Here is a 6,726-nt window from a genome sequence, read left to right as displayed (position 1 = left end):
TGTGCTCTCAGATACAATGCTTTGCCTTCTTTCTGCACATCAAAGACGTAGCGTGTTCTCAGCAGGAACCAAAGACCCAGACATAAGAAGACAGACCTTGGGTTTAGCTTCACAACTGCTTTTCCTCTGACAGTTTTGCGGAAAGCTAAATATTGATGCACTCTAATTAGCATGTGCTTATTTAATGGGGCTTGTTCTCTCTGTGCTAATCCGGGCTGAACTGCCGAGCAGAACAGTATTTTGCTTACAAGTGTCAGGTGAAGTCACCTGTGGGGCAGCTGCTGAACGCAAGGGTCCCTGCGTTACCCAAATGATGAAACAATGCTTGCTCGGCTCATTTCAGTGAGCTGCGTTTTCCCTTGCTGGGCTCTCCAGCTTAGGCAGATAAACGAAACGGGAGATGGTCTGGGTCGATGGAGATGATGTTTGTCATGGGGAAGAGGATGCGTTTGTGCTGCCAGGCAACCGGCTCTGCAGCGCCCATGCCAATGGCTGCAAACACCTCTGCAGAGGCAGGTCTAGAGAAGGAGCGGCCAACCCGGGGCTGCTGGCTGCTGGGGAGCTCTTATCACCCCATGGAGCCCAAGGGGTGGCACAGCTGCTTCCCCAGGGCCCCCACATAGTGGAGCAGGCAGATGGGGCTGTGCCCCCTCCACTGCCTGCTTGGGGTCCCTGGCCGGGGGCTGGAGCAGTGAGGAGGTGAGGCAGGGCTCTAGGGGAACCTAGTGCCCACTAGGGATGGGGACTTTCTGACAGCTGCTGTTTCAGCAGCCACTGAGGACCATGACCTTGCCACACAGCCCCAGGTGGGAAGCTGCCTTTTGCATGGCAGTGTTTCAAGGTCTGCAGGGTGGTCTGCAGGGCCCCCTGCCCTCCCCTAGCACACATCCTCAGGCAGCGGAGGGCATGTCCCCGCTTCTGCAGCAAGCTTCTCAGCAAGTCCTGCCCACTTGCCCCACTCCATCCTGTGGCACAGCCTCACTGCGCGGCTAGTGTTACCCAGATGCACCTTCGCTTACCCAATTTTCACCCTGTAGTTGCACCTCAGAGAAACAACCCCCTTCTCATCATCCTCTGCTGCATTTTCAACCATCTCTGGCAGAGTTAAAAGCAGAGAGAGGGACCCCAGACCCGTGTTGATACTGGCACGGAGAGGAGGTGCAGTTGCTATTTTAGCTTATGGGCTCTTGAGGGAAGCCCTATACTCTGCTTTTAGTCTGGATCATGAATTTCTTTCCACAATCCCTGCTACAATCTGCCACACACAGCTTGTCAACTGAGGGTACAATAGATTTTACTCATGACAGATATGCATACACATACATATATATGCATGAAAAACTCATTCAGAAGAATTAGGCAAAATCACTGTCGGGTGTGTAAAACAGCTTACTCATTTTGATAACTTTGATTTCTTCAGGCCTCTCACTTGAGGAATATTCTTGCAAAGACAACATGGAGACCTTCGTATTAATCATTTCAAGAAGTTTTCATGCAGTGACAGTTAGGCCTCTACAATCTTCTGTCTCCTGGGGATACTTTTATTCAGATTTTCATTTAGTTTTTATTTTACAGTTTAGAGGCAGATACCTGGAATGCTAAGAAACAAATCTTATTCCATCCCCCTTTGTCCTTTGTGGACAGAGTTTGGTCTTAAGTCCAGTGGAAGAGACGTAACTTATTCAGAGATATGCAGATGAGATGTATTCTCACCACTTGGCACAGCTCAAACCCTAGAAATACCAAAGTGAGGTGAGAGCCGGTGAAGAGAAAAGCAAGGCTAGATAATTTATTGCAGCTCCCCCCTATGGTGGTTACAGATAAATCTCCATGGATGAAATGTTTGCAGAAGACATTTGAAGCTGGGGATAGGAATCATGTCCTTTCTGGATCCCCTCAGCAATTTACTTGCAACCCAGGGGCTAGATGCCAGGTGCAGCAAGCAAAAGTGCAACAGTGGTAGTGAAGTGCAGTTTAGAAACAGCATTTGTTCCTGGAGCTCCCTCCCATTTTCCCTGAATTTCATCGCTTCTGCTTGTAGCAAGGCAGGTGGCACAGCTTCCCAATGCAGATGGCCGTAGGAGATGGAACACTGCCTCTACCAGCGTCTGTGGGAACAGGCAACCAAGCCTCTACTGGCCCGAGCAGCCTGGACTGGGAAGCAGACTTTGTTACTGTCGTGCGCAATGCTGCCTGATGATTCACTCCAGCTAGCTTTTCATTCCCTTAGGAACACAGAAGGGAGGCAGGGAACAGATCAGCACCCCACAGATCCAGTTCCTCCATACCTAAGCTGACCCTTTTGGTGAGTCTCTGTCCCTTACTTAAGAGAAGTATGGAAAACCTGTCGGAATAAATACCAATAAGGATTATTGTTAGGATTTCTGAAGCAATGATTTAGACTACCACCTTGAACTCTAGTCAGTCCTAATAAGAGAAGAGGAGTGAGCTTGAGGGCTGTCATGTAAACTGGGAGAGCTGTGATGATGCAGAGTGCTACCAGTAGGCCACTGGGCTGGCGTGGAAATAGCTTAAAGCAGAGTAAAAATCCCTGACTTTGACAGCCAGCACGCTGGTTTGTGTATGCGTAATTTGATGCGATCATGCTATAAATCAAGATGAGACTGCTAAAATTATGTATGACCTCATTTGATAGATTATCTAATAAGGAATTTGCTAATGCAGTTTATCACTTAAAAAGCCATACGACTGCTAACGATGAGTACTTTGCTGCAGCACATTTAAACCTAATTGTCAGAGGAGAAAAGCAAGCGGATTTCAGAGGTGAGTTAGAAGAGCATCCTTATGAGGATGATGTCTTCACTAAATCAGTGGTGCAATGCAGCAAGCAGGGTGGAAAGGAGTCTCCTCTGGATAAAGGTACAGAGAGCTGCTAGACAAGGCTGTGCTGTGTGAGAATACTGCATAGACTTACTGACCAGGAGAGCCTTCACAAGTGTAAATAGTTATGTGCTAACGGGCATGCTTGATTTTATTGTTTGATCTAGTGTTGTCTTTTAATTGTTATGACATTTCAGTTCTGTTTCACTGTCTTGCAACATATCTAAAACCCCTGATACATGAAAAGAAACTACCAGCATAGACCTCTAGCTCTAACTTGCTATTCTGGTTATTGTGCTTGTCAGAATGAAAAGAGTAATTGTTTTGCTGCTATATGTTACCATCAAATATTTTTGTTCTTCCAGTCCTGTGACTCATATAAAAAAACTGAACATCACTTCCACATACACAAACAGAACTATAAAGCAGTTCAAGCCAATGAAAGAAAGCTTGTTTTGCAGGTTTGTTAACAATGTATGCTGTTCCAATCCCAAATTTATGATTAATATAAATGTAATTTTCTTTACTGGTGATTTTATAAAGCTCATTCTGGAGTCTGACTGCCCATATACATTCCCTGGATGCATGATACTGTTTAAAGCCTCCAAGATGAACATTAAACCTTCTCACAACTCTGTGTGTGTGTGTGGAGGGGGAGGTGTTAGAGAAGTGATGATTTTGAACTCCATTTTAGGTTTGAGCAAAATAAGGTGGAAACATGAAAGAGCTAACAAAAGGCCACATAGAAAATTGTTATTGGAGCCAAAGCTAAAGCTCTCACTTCCCTGATTCCCACCTTGTCTCCTGACTGCCCAGAGAAAAACTGCCCCCTGCACCAGAAGCACATCCTACCTCATTTGCAACCTTGTCCAAAAGGTAGAGTTTGTTCTTCTTCAGGGGAATTAATGCTTTATGGCAGAAGTGGGGAAATCATACATTGCTGTACAGAAAGCAGGATGTGATTGTTGGCATAAGGAGGCAGTAGGTAATTTTACTGAGCACTAATACACTATGTGAAACTTCCACATCGACTTAAGTGAGTAATTAATTATTTGGGATTGTACAGGGGTTACTGGTGTCACAGGAAAAGCAAAAACACCCATAAAGCATTTTAAATCTCAGGGACTGGGATCAAGGAGCTGAAGAAGGATATTTTGGTAGAGTCATATATTAGAGTCATGCAGGGGTACACACCGTGACATTTGCATAGGAGGCCCATCTAAATATTATGATACCTGTATTGATAATGTAGTCCCAGCTGAGTAGCTGGGACTGTTACTGAGAGAACAGGAGTCTGTTTCTGTGTGAACACACAAAACACGGCTGTATGTATACATCTGATTGGAAAGATTTTCTGCAAAAGAGAAAAAGACAAAGTAATGACAGTATCATCTGCCTCATTGCATGGCCCAGCTCTAAATCAGAGAAGCCACTTGAGGGGCGAAAGCGTAATTCACCATCATGCCGCACCATCATTTGTGGTTTTCCCAATGACATTAATTGATATGAACCAAGTTAGTGGATTTTTACACTGAAGATACATCTCTACAAGCAGCTGGACTCAAGGCACTTATAAGCTCATTCACCCTAGACTGTGAAATAACACCCCCCCCCGATGAAAATTTCAGTTTACAGCTGACACGCCTTAGACATTTCATCACAAAGCTTTCATTAGGCATTCCTTGAGCCATCCCGTTTCATGAGCCTTTACCCCACTAAGATAAAATCATGCTATCAGTAACACTTCTCAGAGACCTACCAATGGTTGTGTGATGCAACCTGTATCAGCCAGGCAGAATTTACTCCTCTGCGTTTTATCTTTTGACTATCATCAGCAAGGCAAAATACAAACAGCTGTTCTGAACCCACATTATTGCAGTAAGATTCCAAGGGAGATGATGGTGAACTTCATTCAAAACCAAGGGAGATCTAAGAGAAGAAATAAAGGTCCTGAGCCTGTACCTTTGAAGTTGAATGCTTCTTTTTCTCAGTACACATCTATTCAAAATACATATTTCACATTCCTACTAGGCAGTAACCCTTGGCGTGTAGCTACATGTAGTGCGCTTGGCCATATGGTAAGTCATTTACTGTGAAGATATACATATCATAAAAATAGTACCACAAGAAGTATTCCTAAAACACCACTTACAGGACAAAAATATACTCTAGAAGGAACAGACTATGGAAGTACATATTGAGGTTCAACCATCAAATTCTCCTGCTGTGCAAATCAAAAGGTGGATAGCTTTGAAAACATTAGGTAAACATTCTAGAAGGACAGAACCAACAGGAACTACATTGAACATCTGCTGATTAGCAGTTACAGACTGCCCGGAGAAGTCCAGGGGATGTGGGAGGACTGCAAGGCCACAACTGAGGTCATACTTAAGGACCATTCTACACTCCTTCAAAGGATGGAAGTCTTACCCCACCACAAGTTCTCCCAGATCATATGGGAGATGTGCCAACTGAGCCATTGTTGAAGAGCAATGTAGAAATTTCCAAAGCTGTAAGCAACAAAGTTTTACAGGCATCCTAGTATGTTCAGCTTACATAATTCTGGGTACTTAACTGCTCAGATAATATAGTGATAGAGCTTTATGGAATTAAAAAAGAAAAAGCTCCTCACAGATAATAATATAGCAAGAATGGAATTATAGTGCTCCAAAAATCCATTAAATGAGTCCCATTTTCTTTCTGTCTTTATTGGACATTTCCAAGAAGGACTTACTGCAACAAAGGTGATGCCTTAACCCCTACAGCCATGACATCATTTACACTGAACTTTGACTTCTCAACGCATTATTTTGGTTTTTATAAAAGAAGCTTTTGGTGACTTAGAGACACAAAAAGGCAAAGGTCAGGGTTCAAACAGTAATCTTAAGAGGGCCAGTTTGTTCTTGTTGAATCACAAAATTTGTATCATACTGACTTCAGTGTGGATTCTTATTCTCCTCTGTATGCAACACCACATTTTGCAAAAGACAGGCAATTCTTATCTCCACGTACCATAAACACAAAGTCTTGCACAAGTGACTGCAGCGAGGGACTGCAACTAACGTGAAAGAGTAACAAGCATGTTATACCTAGAAATGCTTCTTCTCTGATCACAAATTTTGGGGTTTGTCTATGTTACATAAAATACGGAGGAGTTAGATCCTCCTCTGGATTAAGTCATAGCTCTATCAAACCACATGGAATTATGCTGATTTGTATTAGATGATCATATATTTGGAAAATGTATGGTGGCCTAGATGGCTGATAGACTCTCATCAGAGCTCTCTAGAGTAAGGGAATAGAAGGAAATATGTCCTTTTAGAAAGTAACGCTCACATACTTGGATAAGAAGTATGTCCTACCCAGGGAGAAACGTACCGTTTTTTCATATGTACAAGCTATGTTAGCTCTAATAAAATAAAACCAGCTTGTGATCCAGAAACAGGATGGTCACATATATGAACAATACAAGGGGATGCTTACTCCAGAAGTGTTTCCCCTGCACTGCTTCTGGTACCTTAGTCTGCTTGCTTTTCTAAAGTAGCACCTCTCTGGTGGTTCAGCATCTGTGCAGGTTATCCAAGGACTCCTTTCCCAGTAGCGGTATGTTTGCTGGGATGGGGCTTATCTGAAAGGCAGACTGTGCAAACGAACATACAATAAACTTTTGCAGTTCCACATTTTTTCCACTCCAAAGATTGTTCTTCCCGCCTGACCCTTTGGTGCAAAATGCATCAACAGCCTAGAAGCTGGTATGTAAACTTCAAATACCAAACAGAGGGAATGCTAAGCTGCACAGTTTCCATGATGGGAGAAGACTATATTCATGCAAGGGTGGAAAACTTAGTTTACCAACAGTTGGGCCATTTGCTGTGGAATAATTCG

This window comes from Phaenicophaeus curvirostris, chromosome 2 (genome assembly GCF_032191515.1).
Source record: "Phaenicophaeus curvirostris isolate KB17595 chromosome 2, BPBGC_Pcur_1.0, whole genome shotgun sequence".
Lineage (NCBI taxonomy): Eukaryota > Metazoa > Chordata > Aves > Cuculiformes > Cuculidae > Phaenicophaeus > Phaenicophaeus curvirostris.
This window is presented reverse-complemented; position numbering follows the sequence as displayed.